This window comes from Paroedura picta, chromosome 14 (genome assembly GCF_049243985.1).
Source record: "Paroedura picta isolate Pp20150507F chromosome 14, Ppicta_v3.0, whole genome shotgun sequence".
Lineage (NCBI taxonomy): Eukaryota > Metazoa > Chordata > Lepidosauria > Squamata > Gekkonidae > Paroedura > Paroedura picta.
In genome coordinates this window covers 39071811-39088933 of record NC_135382.1, presented here as the reverse complement: position 1 = coordinate 39088933, position 17123 = coordinate 39071811, and the positions used below count along the sequence as shown (strand labels likewise).

The 17123-nt window shown below is 56.1% G+C and overlaps 1 protein-coding gene across 8 annotated transcripts in view; it reads left to right on the top strand.

Annotated features, from left to right (window-relative positions):
* The window catches only part of GSE1 (Gse1 coiled-coil protein), a 262796-nt gene that overhangs the window by 175004 nt on the left and 70669 nt on the right, over positions 1-17123 (top strand). The window contains exon 1 of one of the 8 annotated variants that reach the window (XM_077309981.1): positions 16534-16632. The exons of the other annotated variants lie outside the window; for them this stretch is intronic. The gene's annotated coding sequence lies outside the window, so the exon portion shown is untranslated. Of the gene's footprint in view, positions 1-16533; positions 16633-17123 lie in introns of those variants that run through there. 8 annotated transcript variants of the gene reach the window in all.

The window sequence follows — 17123 nt, the reverse complement described above, 5'->3', positions numbered from 1 at the left end:
GGTAAAATGGGAGGGGGGGACGATTCCCATAACCCGCCTCCGGAGTGACCCCTCTCTCTTCCTATGACCTCCTTTTAGCACGTTTTGTTTTGCTACAGTCTGGCTCGAACTGTCCTTCTAGATTGCGCAGCAGTGTGCACAACCCTCCCACTCTCCCCTGTGCCTCCGTGTGCCCCCTCCTCTTGAGAGACGCTCATGCGCAAGGAGAAGGGCCCGGCCAGGGGTTGAAAGCCGGAGCATATGCCTCCTAAGTCAAAGACCGGCGCGCACGGCAGTCCCGGGGCCTCCACAAATAGCCTGCGGCGGCTCTCTAAATTTGGCGTGGCGAGTGGCTCCGAATGACAACGTGTTCGCCAGTGTGTCTGCGGAGGCTGAGTCACGGAGGCAGAGTCCCTCCTGCTGGATCAACATTCCTCTTCCTCCATGAATTATTTAATTGGAAAGACGTAGCCAGTGCTTGAAGGGTGGGGTGTTGGCTGTGCTCTCCCCACAACCACTCCGCCCCCCCGTCCACGGCACGGGGCGGGCCTGCGGAGCGAATCCCATCGGATCAGCATGTGGCTTTTTGTGGGTTTTCTAAGGTGGGTCCCCTTCCGTTCCCCTTCTTGTTTTAATAATAATCCTTTAAAGATGTTTGACATCTGTAACAAACAGCTGGCGTCCTGTTCTGGAAGAATTGTCCTTTCATTTCTAAGCAGGTTGAACTGCCATTAATAGTATAATTAGGTGATTATCGTCGTGCGGCAGAAAACTGCTTAATTGCAGAGAGAGCTTTCCTCGCATTCTGCGCTCTTTGTGGCTGCGTTTGTTTTAATCTGCAGGAATTTCCCCCCTGTTTTGTCGCTGGTGACATTGATGATTATTATTACTGTTCGCATTATTTAATGCAGCTGACAGCTGGGAGCACCTCTGCCTGCGTGCCCACCCACCAGGGGAGGTAGGGCTGGAGGGAAGGAGCCAGGTGCGCCTAGGCCAAAGTCAGCCCTCCTCGAGGGACCTTACGTCCGGCCTCTGACCCTTCAGGACGCATCTCTGAATGCTTTAGCTGGCCCCAAGCCTGGATTCTTGTAGGAGCGGACAGTTAGTATGAACCTCTAAGTTCAGGGGCAGTCAACTCTGAAGCCCAGGGCCAGGAAGCAACCTCTGTGTCCTATTGTGGGACCTCCAGAGCAGGGGTAGTCAACCTGTGGTCCTCCAGAGGTTCATGGACTACAATTCCCATGAGCCCCCTGGCAGGGGGCTCATGGGAATTGTAGTCCATGAACATCTGGAGGACCACAGGTTGACTACCCCTGCTCCAGAGGAACTGCTTGGCCAGCCAGCTGTGCAGGACAGGTGGTTGGACTTGATGGGCCACTTGGTCTGACCCAGCAGGGCTCTTCTGACGTTCTTTCAGACGGGCAGGATCTTTTGGCTTTGCATTGCAAGGTGTCTGTGAATTTCAAGGGAGTTTGGCAAGCACCCTTCACGGCTGCTGGTTCCACCCAGAAAGAAAGAGCGGTCCAGGCGGGGCCCCCCTTGGCCCCTTGCAAATGCCTTTGCGGCATCCAGACACCTTTTCTCCGTACCCGAGTTGGATGGTCTTGGTGTTTCTATGGTGGAGATCCCAAGGCCCATCAGGGTCGGTGTAGGCTTGCCCCACTCAAATGGCGCGCAAGTTGGTTGGCTTCCCTTGGCCAGAGAAGAGGGTAGGGATGCTTGGAATATCCCCAGAGAAGATATATTCCAGGGCCAATCGGATCTCCAGCAGCCAATCAGAAGCCTGGCTGGGCAAAGAACCCCACCTGGCCCCGCCAACGTTTCGGAAAACAGGGTGGGTTCCACAGGGGGGACCCCTGGCCCACTTCAGGTTGGGGCCGTCATTCCAGAGGTGCCTCATCGCAAACGCCTCCCACCCAATTGTGCCTTCGAAGCCAGCGGGTGCTCCAGGCAGGAAGGGGCAGAGGGCCCAAGGAGGCTGGCCTTGAGGGAACGATCCGGCTCCACCTTCTTCGCTCCCCCTCTTCCTCCACCCCCCTTCCCGGCCACCGCAGACTGAGGCAGGCCAGCCGAAGCCCGTGTGCCTCTGTGCCCCATTGTGTAACGTGCCCCGGGTGTGGCGGCGCTGGCATACAGCATCTGAGAGTTTCCAAGCCTGGAAGCCCCCCGCTGGCGCCCCCCCCGCCTGCTTCTAAGACTCCACTTCACTGGAACTTGGCAGCGGAGAGATAAACCCCGAAGATTAAAAGCCAGTCAATCAGATCCTATTGGCAAGCATGCAGCTCCGCAGTCCGCCCCACAAAACACACACACACACACATGCACACGCGCACAATTGCAGGTCCGAGGCAGTGGAGCTGCTAACACGCACCGCATGACAGGATGAAAGCCTCGAGTGAGAACGTGCCTGTCTCGCTTGAAGGGGGAATATAAAAGGAGGAAGCCAGCTACCTGGGCGCTCTTTGTTCGGAGACCTGTTCCTTGAGAGGCTGACAGAAGAAAGAGACAGGCAGGGTTCTGCCGGGGTCATCGGCTCAGAGGAACTCCCCGTGCCCTTTTGGAACGGCTGCCGGTTAGCCAGACGCTTCGGCCCCTGCCGGGAAGGAGGCCTGGGGGCCTGTGGGTCAGACGACTCGGAGCTCATTTCTCAAATGCCAGCTTCTGTTGATCTGCCCGGGGGTTCGGCCGAGCAAAGCAAAACGACTAGCCGGCTGTCAGCAGGCTCGGCTCTGCAGAGGAAGCGACTGCTCAGCGGCCCGGCCGGTCTGGCTGCCAGCGAGGCCTTCTCCCGCTTAGCCGGGCCAAAGCCTGCGTTTCTTTGGCACGTTTGTAGAAGAGATGCGGACGGGCAAAGTCCGCGCGGTCCTCATTCATCCTCGCCATAGCCCCAGGGCAGGACGGAGGCCATGGGGAGCAGGACTTTGGACCGAAGCAGTGGGGTCGAATCTATAACTTTTGGGTGCCCAGGAGAAAATCAGCAGCGGGATGTGTTGGCCTCTGGCGTGCGCTTCTGTCTCGTCTTTTTTAAAACCCTGCAAAAACTGTCAGAATAAGTGGTTTCCAGGCTCAGGGTGTGAAAACCAGGGGTAGTCAAACTGCGGCCCTCCAGATGTCCATGGACTACAATTCCAGGAGCCCCTGCCAGCGAATGCTGGCAGGGCTCCTGGGAATTGTAGTCCATGGACATCTGGAGGGCCGCATTTTGACTACCCCTGGTGAAAACCTTTGGTGTTAAAAAAAAGGGGCAGCAGTGGAACAGCTGTCTGGTCAAGCAGCCAGACTAGCACTGGGAAGCACGCCAGGGAAAATAACCGTCAGGATACGACCAGTTCAGTAGAGCAAGTGGAGATAATGCTCCATAAGGAAGATGAGCCAGAGTTGAATAGCTTCGCTTCAGGTAAACAAAAGCGGAAAGGAAGCCCTGGACTTGGAGCACCACCCCACAAAAGGCCCTGTCTCTGGACCTCTACCTCTCCGTGTCTAAAGGGGGGGGCACACAAGCAGAATGACCTCAGGAGCTCCTCGCTGGCCGGGGTCCCAAAGGTGTCTGACCTGTTCTAGCTTCTAGATCTGGCCAGAAGGAGTATTTATTTATTGCTTTACTACATTTATTTTCAAGTCTGGCAGACTGGGGAAGCTGTTTACAATGAAACGTTTCAAAAAACGCTGCAACCAACCAGCAGCCCCTGGAAACACCCATCTTCCAGATGTCTTGCTACGAGTGTTATGTTTTGGCCTGGCTCTGTCTCTGGCTTCCCTGTAGTTTGGGTTGGGGGGGGGGCGAGCATGATGCGCCAGGCCAATCTCCATGGGCCTCTGGGGAGTGGAGGGAAGTGGTGAGGCTCAGCAAAATGAACCCATCCCTTGCTGTTCTGGATGCAGCCCAAGCTGGACTAAATCGGTTATTCATTTATTTATTTTAAACATTTATTAGTCACCTTCCTTTCTCACGGAGCTCAAGGTGTCTTAAAAAGGTAAAGGTATCCCCTGTGCAAGCATCAAGTCATGTCTGACCCTTGGGGTGACACCCTCCAGTGTTTTCATGGCAGACTCAATACGGGGTGGTTTGCCATTCCCTTCCCCAGTCATTACCGTTTACCCCGCAGCAAGCAAGCTGGGTACTCATTTTACCGACCTCGGAAGGATGGAAGGCTGAGTCAACCTTGTGCCGGCTGCTGGGATCGAACTCCCAGCCTCATGGGCAGAGCTTTCAGACATTTCTGCTGCCTTACCACTCTGCGCCACAAGAGGCTCTAATGTGGCTTAGAACAATATTAAAATGTCTAGTAAAGATCTTTCCAATAAGACTTTTCTTTGGTTGGGGTGACGGACAGGAGGCTCTCTCTGAATGATCCTCATTCCTGGGCAGGGACGTGCAGGAGAACATTGTCCTTCTGAGACCTTTTCCCATCTATCTCTTGGTTCTCTGCAGGGGGAAGACTTTAAGCAGGAACAGGTGGCCACCCCTTGGCCCCTTCCCTGAGACCCCTCCTCCGGTGGAATAAATTCCTTTTGTTCTTGGGCTAAGGTGTCCATCCATTCAGGCTCCTGGAGCCCTCTGGGCGCACCGTGCAGCCCTCCTAGCCAGGCCTGCTGCTGGGCGACTGGGGTTTGCTTGACACCTGGGAAGTGAAAGGCGGCCCTGGAACAGCTGCTGACTGCATGGCCTGCCCGGCTTTTACGGCCCCAGCCGAGGCGCGTGGGGATAAATAACCTTCTAATCAATTTCTCCGGATAAGACAGCACGGCGGCACAGATAACGGCGGCAGCATATGCTGCCGGGGCCCTGGTGCGCAGGCGAGTCGTCGGCTCTTTGTCAGCGTTAGCCAGAAGCTGCACGGAGAGGGGATTTCAAATCGGACCCCCAGGTCAACGGGCAGGCGGGTTAATCCGTGTACGCGGCTCTTAAATCCGGAGAGGCCAGGACGAAGCCGGCGGCTCAGTTGAGAAGGCGGAGGGCTTGCTTTTTCCCTGCCTCGCCGCTTCCCCATCGGCCTTTTCTTGAAAGGAGCACGCAAGAAGGCCAGCCGCACGGCTCGCTCGGGTGGTCTGCCTGGCGGTCAGCCCCCGCGTGCTCTTCAGGTGACACAGGGACCTTTGCCGAGAGGGATCTGCTAGGGTCGGTGCCGTTTGTGTCGACTCTCAAGCTGGCGCGTCTCTGGCAGCTGGCGGACGAGAGCCGCTGGTGCCTCCTTGGCGTTCCTCATTCTGTGGGATCAGCAGGGACGCAGCTTCCTTTTATCAAATCTGATCAGGTTGTCAGCAGATTTAATTGTGGCCGTGCCCTTGTGGCTGCAGCATTTAGTTGCTCAAAGCGGCCCTGGCGGGGCTAATGGATTTGCGGTGTCCTCTCGTTGCTGTGGTCAGCGTTGCGAGAGCCGGCGCGGTCTGTAGACGTGGGAGGGCCCAGGTTCGAATCACGGTCTCTTGACCTGGAGTCCCTCCTGAGGGGCTTTCTCTCAGTGGTAGAGCGTCTGCTTGGGATTCAATCCCCGGCATCTCCAGTTCAGAGGGTCAGGCAGGGAGTGATGCAGAGGACCTCAGCCTGAGACCGGGTCTGGGTAGACAAGACTGACCTTGAGGGACAAAGGATCTGATTCAAGATAACGCAGCCTCACGTGTCCGTCCCTAAAATGGCTGTCCTTGTGTTCTTCTCGGATTGGTTGGATGACCCAGATAGACATTTAAAGACGCAGGCGGGGGAAACTGGAAACGTTTGGGAACTGGTTCTTGTATTACTTGCATACATGCGTCTTGGTTGCTTCTCTGGACATTAACGCGCATGGGAGCAATGCACAGCAAAAAAAAAAAAAAAAAACCCAACAACAACCCATAAACCACATTCAACCCCTCCAATACAATACTTGAAACAAATTCAAGAGGGAAATCATGAAATGCAGTTTCATCTAAAATGAACACCCAGGAGGCTGCCTTATCCCGGATCGGGCCCTCGGTCCATCAAAATGAGTCTTGTCTACTCAGAGTGCCAGCATCGCTCCAGGGTCTCACCTCCTGCCTGGTCCTTGGAGCTGGAGATGCTGCCGGGGATTGAACTTCCCCCCTTCCAAACAGACGCTCCCCTGCTGAGCCTGAGAATTCTCAGGTGTGTGCTGGGCAAGAGGAAATTGCATTTTGGGCATCCACGTCCAGTTCCGGAATATGAAGCATGGCTCCTGGAAGCCACCCTGGCAGCTCATGGGCCTGCTGGAAGGCAAGAGGCCTGAATAAAAAGTCCCATGAAAGTTGGACGCCAGTGGATTCCCGGCTAGTCCTTTTGCTTTTCCAGAAAGGTCACTGGTGTGCGGACGTGGCAGCTCTTTTTGCAGGCAGCTGATCGCTGTGTGTGTTCAGGGTCAGCTTTGGAGGAGAAACTACGTGCGCTTGGAAGACAAGAGGGGACTCTTGTCTGGAGTACGACAAAATCAGAGTCTAGTGGCACCTTTAAGACCAGTGGCACCTTGGTCTTAAAGGTGCCACTGGACTCTGATTTTGTTTTGTTGCGCTGCTTCAGACCAACACGGCGACCCACTTGAATCTGTCCTTTTTGGAGCGTCTGTGTTGGGCCTTCTGCTTCTCATCCTGGCGGAGAGGGGATCATTGGGGGGGAGTGTTCATTCCTGCCTTCCTAAACGCGGAGCCGCCGGTGTGGTTATCCCTTACATCTTATCCGCTAAAATATTTATATCTCGCCTTTCGAGTTAAGAAAATCTACGAGGCAGCCGACCCAAAAAGAAAGCCCGCAGAGAGAATACACAGTTCGGATTAAAACCAATCACATCAAAACAATAGCAGCAATTAAAGGAAGGCGGAGATGCCAAGCTCTAGAACAAACAAGGCACCGAATAGCGGCAGCTGGATTGCAGGAGGGAGAAAACCGCTCGAGGCATACCCCTCCCCCCAAAAAAAGCTTTAAAAAAAGCCACCACCAAACAAGACTGCCTTGGTTTGAATGGGACTAGGTGTCTTGGGGCTGCTGTGGAAAAGGCCCTGCCACTCTGTGGACAGGGAGAGCGCTTTGATCCGAGCCCCGATGAGAAAGTTTAAAGTAGGGGTTGGATCACGTGGGAGAAGGTAGCCCATTCTATAAGGGGCCCTTGGCTTTAAATCTTGGGAGCTTAAATGAGCATGTGCTGGCAGGGGCTCATGGGAGTTGTAGTCCATGGACACCTGGAGGACCACAGGTTGACTACCCCTGCTTTAGTGGATCCATGTGTATGTCTACGAAGGTGTGATCCACACAGAGATTGTGGTGTTTACATCAAACGGAGAGAGTGTGTGTGTGTGGGGGGGTGTTGCGTTGTTTCAAGATAACAGCTTGTGTGCATTTCTCGCAGCCTTACAGGGGTCCCTTGGTGGCGTCTCAAATACCCTCCCCTCCAGGGCTTGCTGGAGTCCTAATCCACCCAAAGGCCTGGATGTTGAAATCCAGAAATGGGACACACACGCGCACACACCCAGCGCACTGATGAACATTTCTGACCTCCTTCCCCAGGAGGGAAAGCAGCTAGGCGGAAAAAAGCACATTCATAGTAAGCCTCTCTGTGGCCTCCCATCTCTGCGGAATGTGACTGTCGCCTCTGGAATCTTTGCATTGCAAATGTATGCAGAGTAATTATGTCTTAATTTAGGATAATCCCAGGAGTGGAGGGCAGGAAGGAGTCAAGGCTGGAAGGCACCTGTAACATCACCCCCCCCCCCCAATCAGGATTTCCTCGCAGCTGAGTTTCAGGATGGGCCTGAGGGGAGGGGGGTTAAGGTGCTCACAGAATTGCCCCCCCCCCCCGGGGTGGCTACTCCCTTTGCTATGGTTGTAGTTTTTTCCGCTTCTTCCCTGCTGTCCTTGGCGATGTCTGTTATCTCTTTGTCCGCGGGGCCCAGAAGCAAAATCGTGGCCACTTCACATCCCTTGCGCTTTGAGTTGCGGGTGGAAGGGGGATCCTGCACTTGAATGCGCCTCTGTCCGACACCACCTTACTCAGTGTAGCAGCTCTGTTTGAAACTAGCATGAATGACTTGGGGCTGCCATGTAGTGCTTCCGGCCAGATGCTTGACCCTCCTGTCCCTGCCTTCTTCCATCCCCTGGGCAGCTTGGGGCACACCCGGTCACATATGGTCCATCCAGGGCTGCATCCTGATCTAAATGGCCCAGGTTGGCTTTTGCTCCTCAGATCTCAGAAGCTCAGCAGGACCAGCTCTGGTTAGTCCTTGGGTGGGAGAGCACCGAGGAAGTCCAGGGTCATTACGCTGTTTCTTCCTTCTGGGAAGGCAAGCAGGGGCAGACCAGGCTCATGGCTGCACAAGAAACTACCACTCCACTAGCCTCTTGCCTTGAAAACCGTACAGCAAGCTTTTTTAACCGGGTTTTTTGTCAAATCCTGTTGTTTCTGGAAGGGTTTCATTGCTTGGGCGGGAATTAATTTTTAATAGATTTTTATTTTAAAAATTGAGTGATAGCACCATATATGGCAGCCTTTCTCAACTTTTTTACCATTAAGAAACCCCTGAAACATTCCTCAGGCTCTGAGAAACCCTAGAAGGGGCACGATGGTGCAGAATATAGTTAGGAAGCAGAGCTGTGGACACGCCCACCCAGGGCCCCTCCCCTTCCAGGGCTCCTCCCCTTCCCACCCCCTCCAGGCCCATCATTGGCTGTTTGGGGAGAGGAGGCACGTCACCATGACCATATCTGGTCATATCATCCGATAAATCTTTAACGAATTTTAAAAAATATATGAAAAAATTAATTAACTCCCACCCATTCTGGAGACCCTTCCAGCTCTGTCAAGAAACCCCAGGCGTTCATGAAACCCTGGCTGAGAAAGCCTAATACATGGTCATGTCAACCTGTCCCCCCACCCCAAATAGCCCGTGATGAGCCTAGACGGGGTTTCCATGAGTCAGCTGTGAGTTGGCAGCACTTTCTAGGGGGTTGGACTAGATGACCCATGAGGTCCCTTCCAACTCTATGATTCTATGATTCTACCCCTGTCTGAGGCTGCAGGACCGAGGCCTGGGGGGTGGCGCATTGATGGAGCACCAGGCAGGCTGCCCAGGGCTCCTGGGAGGGGGGGGGGTGGCGTAGACCTCACCCACTGTGTGTCCTGAATCCTGTGGTAGTTCCAAGCTTTAAAGCAGCGGTCCCCTAGCAAGACTCTCCAGGGCCCTGGCTGGGGGCCACTAGGAAGAAAGCACACTTCTCACCACCGGCCCAGGAGGGGTGTGTGCTTTGTGATGTAAAATCCTGCACCAGTCTGCCCTCTTCTTATCCCCCCCCCCCAAAAAAGAAAAATATTCTGCCGAGCAGGTACCGTTTCCTGCGCTTCTGATCCGGTGACAAAAAGGAAAACTGGCAGTGTGAGAAGAAAGGCAGAGAGGGGCGAGAGAGGGCTCCTTCCCCTGGCTCCGGGCGAACAATGGCCGCGCAAAGGGTAATCCGAAGAGCGTGTTGTGCTCTTGGCCCTCGGCGATCGAGAGAGCGCCCTGCCCTTTATAGCGGCGGCTGTGCCGATTTGAATGCCTGAGCCTGCTTTTGTCTGCCCAGCCTCAGTTATTACCCGGGAAAATAGACGCTCTCTTCCTTCCAAGCAGGCAAATGAGGCACTCTGGCCGTTCCGGGGAGGAGGGGGCGAGTCCTTTATCTCCCTCCCAGCAGGTTATGTTTTCCCGGGCTTCTGGCTGCTCTATTCAGGCAGGGACTGGGTTAGCGGGAAGGGATGAATCCACGGCACGGTGGGCTTGTCCCCAAGGGTGGCAAGCAGCGGGCTGAATTCGAACCGTCACCAGCCGAGGCTTGGCTGCGGAGTGCTCCCTACACACACTCCCCTTGCAAACCTGGCCTCAGGGATCAGCTCTGGGACAGGTGAATGAGGGTGTTCAGACTCTTCAGCTGTACCCATTTAATAGGCACTGTCCCCCTTCCCCCCCCCCCGTGTGTGTGTGCCAATCTAGGCATGTACTTGCATGGCAGGGTGCAGAATTTAACATGCTGTTGCGAGGGGGAGTATCCTGGGAGGGGGTCTGCCTAGGATCTGTGGGTCTGTATGGGGAACAACCTACAGCACCCCCTGAGTTGGCCCTTGCAGAGGTCCAAGGAGGGCTGGCGCTTCCCCTCCTCCTCCTCCTCCTCTGCCAGGGGTGTCGCACATTCTCCGCCATGCCAACTTCACCACCCACCCACGGTTTTTTAGAGCCTGCCGTTGGGTCTGTCGGCCAGTTTGTCATTTAGCCGTTTGGAGCCAGCGCAAATAGTGACATTTGCCGAGCGTAAAAATTCAATTAATTCCAGAAGGCAGATTAAATATAAGTGAATTTTAATAATTTGCTCTAAAGGCTGAGGATTACTGTAGGCGAAAGGGAGGAAATGACACTGGCGTGATAGAATTTTTTTGGCACAGATAGGCGGGATCGCTGGCTGAATGTGATTAATCTCTCTAATTCTCAGCCTTGTGGGGCAGGCAGAGAAGGGGAAGGTGAGGGGCATGTTTTCGCAGCAGAGGTCTGATTTGATGGGGCTTGCAGGGGTTAAAAAGCAGAGAGGTCCAGGAGCTTTGGGGAATGTGCGGCCAGCCGCAAATACCCCTACAGTTGTCTTTACTTGGAGACGAGGGAAAGGCACCCTCTCTCCCCACCCACCCCGCCCCCTGTGGATTCTTCAGGGTGATCCCTACGATTGACACGTAGATGATTAGATTTTTCTAGGGCAGGTGTCCCCAAGACGGTGCCCGTGGGCATTACAGTTCTCTCTAATGCCTTCCTGGTGCCCACCAAGTGTTTTTAGAAATGGGGTGTGGCCAAGTGGGGCTGCCGAACAGCCCCTGGATATCTGTGCAAATCAAGGTTACGATGTTGTGGTGGGAGCTGCCCCCGCCACAGTGTCCGCTTTATGCTCTCTCTCAGTGTATTTTTAGAAATGACTTCTCTTGTCTCCCACATACGGCCTTCCTTTGTGTGCGGCTTTGCATCTCCTGGTGGCCATTTTTGGGTTACAAGCAACGTTTTGGGATTCCTGCGGTGCCCACAGGCTGGGGAAAGTTGGGCACAGTTGGGAGGCAAGTCAGTTTGTCTGTGCCAACAGTCTCAGACAGGGGTAGTCAAACTGCGGCCCTCCAGATGTCCATGGACTACAATTCCCATGAGCCCCTGCCAGCGTGCTGGCAGGGGCTCATGGGAATTGTAGTCCATGGACATCTGGAGGGCCGCAGTTTGACTACCCCTGGTCTGGGTTAAGGGCTGATGTGCACTTAGGATCTGTCGCAAACACTTGGAAGCACCCATTTACCCCTCTGGAGTTCTCCCTACACACACTTTCTTTTTTCGGAACAGGATGTCACGGCTTGCGCTAGAACATCTTTGGGTAGGCTGGGAATTACAGCGTGCGGAAGCTCGATGGGCATGAGACTGGGGGCGAGTGGGGGGGGGACCAGCTGCCTTGTTGTCGTAGCTGAATGCTCAGAACGGCGGCCCCAAGGTCGTTGGGTATCCGCTTTTGTGCCAAGGGGCAGTGCTGCCGGCTCTCTCGCGCTGGAGGGCAGAGAGATGGTCCACCTCGCTCTGCTCACCTGGAAAGGCGAAAGCTGACGCCACGTGCCCCATGCCCCCTTCTCCTTCCCTGGCCCGTCTGATGCCCTAATTATTCCATGTGTGTTTCCGTAATTTACACTCCCCAGCTACTGACCCATCCATAATGGATGAGTTCCCTGTCTCCACCAGGCACGTTGGAGGGGAGATTTGAGAGTCTCTTTTGAAGCAGGCAGGTGTGTGTCCAGAAAGCCTCCAGGTGTCTGCCAGCGGCCTTGCGGCTCCTCCCTTTGCCCCAGTTCAAGAGGGTGGCCTTTCTCCAGCGTGCCCCTGCCCCTTCCTGACACCCTCCTCCACCGGGGCGTCTGCGCTTTGTGTCTCTTCCCACTTGGGGCTTTGCTAACTTGAAACCTTCCTGCCTCCCCCCAGAATTTCGAAGCCCTCCTTCATCCGCACCCCCCCCCCATCTTGCTCTCTCGTTCCCTTCTGCTCCTGCTGCTGGACCCCTTGTTGCTTGAGAAAGCTAGGCCATGCTTTCCTGTCTGCAGGAGAACAGAGGCCTGGCCACGCCTGTTCCCATGGCCCCGGTGCAGGGGTAGTCAAACTGCGGCCCTCCAGATGTCCGTGGACTACAATTCCCACGAGCCCCTGCCAGCATCCGCTGGCAGGGGCTCGTGGGAATTGTAGTCCACGGACATCTGGAGGGCCGCAGTTTGACTGCCCCTGACTACAGCTCCTGTCACCAGGGTGAGCCTGGGCTTTCATGCACCAGCTGGGCTCTCCCTTCTTTGTCCTTTCCCCACCATGTGCCATTCCTCTCCAGAGGTGACATTGCTCCACCTGCCAAGCACGTCCAGCGTACGAAGATGGGTGACATCCAGACAGTCAAGTCAGAGAAGCCTGTTCTCCTCTCTTCCCCATCTTGTCTGCAGTCTCATCCTTCCCCTGCCGTGTCCTTCTCTCCCCCTCGGGATAGCTGGAAAGAAAAAATTGGGGAGGGCAAGAGAACCCGAACAACCCAACGGCCGGGCCAAGACGTGGTACTTGTGCCAAGATCTTTTTGACAAGGGCCAAAAGGCAAAGGACTGGACGTCAGCGGCCCTTTCCGGGGCTCGCCTGCGTGGCCAAAAGGATCGAGCCCAGTGCAAAGGGCACAGTGTGGACCGCAGCCCTGACGTGGGCAGCCCAGGCTGGCCACCCGTGCACGACAGGATGCCTGGCAGGCAGCTGTGACTTGACAGCATTATGCAGGCCCATGTGCACAGCCTGGAGTGGACTAGGAGGGGGGGGGGAGAAGTGAACCGAGTTTGAAAAGATGGCACAGACGCTCCCCCGATCTCCTGTCTCCTCGCCGTCTTCGCACTCCTCGTGGTGGCCAGCAGGGCCCTCAGATGCCCACGCTGTTGGAAAGAGGCTCTCAGGGAACTGCTCATCCCACCCTTGCAGGCCTCACCCTCTCGTCAAACGTTGGCAGGGAGCGTCCTCCGTCGATCCGTCTCTTTCTCTTCCTTCCTTCCAATCTGGCCTCGCAGCGCAGTTGGGCCGCAGTGCGCGTTTGAAATACTCGCGGTTGCTTTGCTGCTTCATCCAGGCTGGCAAAATCCCTGGCACCCGCGTGTTGGATGCCGACCGCGCGGCATCTGAAGTGTTTCTCCGAGTTGGAACCGGCACATCTGATGCTGGCGGTGAAGAAGAAGAAGAAGAAGAAGAGTTGGTTCTTAGATGCCGCTGTTCTCTACCCAAAGGAGGCTCAAAGCAGCTTCCAGTCGCCTTCCCTTCCTCTCCCCGCAACAGACACCCTGTGAGGTGGGTGAGGCTGAGAGAGCCCTGATATTCCTGCTTGGTCAGAACAGCTTTATCAGCGCTGTGGGGAGCCCAAGGTCACCCAGCGGGCTGCATGTGGGGGAGCGCAGAATTGAACTCGGCTCGCCAGTTTAGAAGTCCTCACTCCTAACCACTTGCCTTGAAAACCCCACGGGGGGGGGGGGGCTGCTTTAAATCAGCTGCAGTTCTTCAAACCAGTTTCAATCTGGTTTGCATCCGCACCATAGACTTGCACCCCGAGGCCTTTCCCCCCCCCCCTGTGCTGACCCTCACAGCCAAATCCCACTCTCCTGTTTGTTGCTAGGGTGTTCAGAAACCAGAACCGGTCTCCAGGCATACCTCCTGCCCTCCCCCCTTTTTAATCTGCTCCGGGAACTCGTTGCCTGTGGCAGGAGCTTGCTGCTCCTTGCTCTTTTCCAGGTAGGGAAAAGAAAATGCACATTGACCCCCCCGCCCCTTTTCCGAAAAGCAATGTCGGGGCTTAACGGTGGAGGGGCCTGCTGCCCCCTCGCCCCCTCGCCAGGCCTGCCCCGTCCACCAGCTGTTTGTCTGAGGGAGCCGGAGTGGCCGCAGCCGATAACAAATGTGTTGGAGCCGTTGCTCTCCAGCCAACGGGCTGTGCCAGCTCAGCTTGTAATCGGCAGAGCGCCCTTCCAGCAGGCGCCGGGTGCCAAGCGTTCCCCGTCCTGCTTGGCCCAGCGTCTGCTGCGGAGATCACCAGCCTGCCCATCAAGAGCCCAGCTCTGGCCCCGGTTAGCGTTACCCTGGTGATGGGAAAGGGGGGTTCCAGACTGCACGGAATTAAAACCGAAGCCCTTTGCTTCGGCCCCCGCTTCGCTTGCTGGCTGTGTTTTCCCTCCAAGCTGCTTCTTGTTGGCAGTCCCTGCTTGGCCCTGCTTTCAGGGTGACTGCTGGATACTGTAGACCCTTTGGGGGAACGTGAGACCAGCTGCTGGGTTCTGCATAGGTTGCGTCCACACTCACAGCTGAAGATGGCGCGCGGGAGGTACGGAAAATCATGTCTGGTGTGTGTTGTAGCCGGGACAGGAGAAGGAATTCAGTGGAGGGGGGAGAGGGCCACTGAGCCACCTTGTGTTTGGTGCTAAACCACTGCAACCCTTCTCCACAGACTGGTGCAGGGGCCCTGAGGTCCTGGCAGGGGACGTCCGTTCCGGCTCTCCCCTCTGTTCCTGTCTCTCTCGTTCCTTCTGGGTTGTTCCGCCCGCTTGCCCGACAGGCCTGGCCTCTCCTTGCAGGCTGTTCTGCCGTCCCCCTCCTCCTGCCCTCTGCCCTCCTCCGGTCTGGCCACGGGCCTCATTAGCATCCCCACCAGCCTGCCTGGCTGCCCTGTCAGAACAGCTTCCCCGTCAGCCTGTGCTTCCGTGGCACCCTCCCTGCCAGCGAGGCCTTCCACCAGCTGCCGTCTCTTGCCTGCTCCCTGGCCAAGAGGCACAGCTGCACCGGGAGCCGGCCTTGAGCCTCGGATCCGCCCCCCCCCCCCCCCCCGCTGACACGCACGCTCGGTAGCATTGCTTGGGCCAGCCAAAGCTCTCTGGGAGCGGCTTGACTTGGGTGAGAAAAATCTGGCTCTCCAGATTCTCTCTCCTGCCTGGGCCGTCCCTGCTCCCCCCCTCCACCACCACCATGATTGCCGCCACTTCCAACGGAGAGAGATGCCTGAGCAGGGGCTCGTGTGCCGAGGCAGCTTGGCGGACGCCGTTCCCGGCTGTCGGTCCTGGCGGCCAGATGGAGGCTTCAGACGAGGCAGCTCTTCCCTCTGCCGTTGGAACGCAGGGAGGCTTTTGTTGGGGAGGAAGGGGGGCCGGAGCCCTACCTTGGGCCCTCAGAGACACCTGCAGTGCACTGAGATTGGGGGGCCACCCTGAGAAGGAGTTGCAGCTCTGCGGTTGAGCATCCTGCTTGCATGCTGAGAGTCCTGGGTTCGATCCCCGGCACCTCCAGTGAAATGCACTGGGCTTTTGGTGATGGGAGAGCCCTCAGTCAGAGCCCTGCCAGTCAGACTCAACCTTGCTAGACGAATGGCCTGACGCTCGTGGGGAGATGTAGAGGTCGGTCGTGCGAGTCCCTTCCCCAAATGGCTGGCATGGGAGGCAGCCCCAATACTTCCCTCCTCGCTTTGCAAAAGAATCACGGAAGGAGGAAGAATGAGGAATAAGAATGGAGAGGTAGAAGGGAAGACAAGGAAGCAGATTGAAATGAAGGCGGGTCTGAAGGGGGACGGGGCAAAGGAAAGCCCCGGGGCCTGCTCTTCCAGGGGCTGGGGCTGCTTTTGCAGAAGAAGCCCCTTCCATTCAGACGGGGGCAGCCAGCCAGGCCCACCCACTTTCTGGGATGCTTGGGAAGTGCTGGCAGGTGCCAGGGCCTTCATGAGTGCCATGCTGGGGAGCTGAAATAGAATTGAATGGAAGGGTGCTGTTTATTTGATCACAACGGAGGCTGGTACACTGTGGGCTCAATCCTGCCCTCTTCCATTCAAGGGTCTGCATTTGGTAGCCTGCTGCTAAAGATTTGGGGAAGCCATTGCCAGCCTAGGGAGAGAGATACTGGGCTAGATCGCCCCCCCCCCCTGCTGTCAGTCAGAAAGCTCAGTTTGAGTCCAGGAACACCTTAGAGATGTTTAGGTTATGAGCTCTTGAGAGTCGAAGCTCCCTTCATCAGATCCAAGTTGCAGTGGAAATTCCTGAGGCCTTACCTGGGGGATTTGCAAAGAAGGAAGACAGGACCCAGAGGTGCCATGCGCATTGTAGTCAGCTTGATAGGAGGAGGGGGAGAAATGCTTGCATTGTGCATCTGCATCCTGACTCCTTTCTCCGGAGCCACCCTCTCACCTTCAAACTGGGAGGTGATGCCTTGGTGCCGCCATGGGTTTGTTTGTTTAGTGATTTAGGAACCGCCACGCTTGGTTGCCCGTCTCAGGGCTCCATCTGGCAGACCCTGTGGAACTCAGAGAGTTCGGCTCAGGTAGGGCCCTGGTCTTGCTTGGGAGCTCGTTCCACCAGGCAGCTGGTTTTTCAAGTTTCCAGCTGTGGAAGAGCCCCAGAAATAATTGTTCAGACTTCAAGGAGCTCTGGAACTGCAATCAGGTGGTGCAATCAGGTGGCCCGGCCGTGAACGTGACATCACCACCCACGTTAACAAGCAGGCTTGAGGGGGTGGAGACAGGAGACAATTTAAGGCAGGTGTTGGCATGCAGGCTCCGCCCCCTGCCAGGTGCAGAAGCTACAGGAGAACTCGCTTTTGCTCAGAAATGGAAGCACCTGGTTCCCTAGCTTGGAGGCCAAGTCCATTAAGGTAGGAGGGGAAGGTCCGTGGACCTCAGACTGTGGCGAGCTGCTTTTGACCGTGTGTGAGCCAGACGGGTGGCCTCTCCCCTTCTGCCCGTCTGCGAGACTCAGTGGCAGCAGAGCCCCCCCCTCCCCCGCCCATGGGCTTGGTTTAATGATTTGTGACAACAGGTTTTGCCCAGAGCTAAACTGCCTCTGTGTCTTGTCGGCCGGCCGGTCCTGCTTCGCTGGTGCTCATGCAGCGGGGCCAGGGAGAGAGCATTGATTGACTCAGATCCTTAGCGCTTCCGAACTGCTGAAGTCGATAGACATGAAGGATTTCTGCAGATGAGGCTTGTATGGCACGGAAGAGCATGAAGGGAACGGCGGACAGAGGGCATGCTCAGAAACTGTCAAGGGACTCCCTCCCCCCTCCCTTGTGTTACTGGGGCCAGCCTTCGGTGGTGGATACTGGCAGGATCGCTTAGTGGGTGTGAGCTTGAAGGGGCTAAGTGGGAA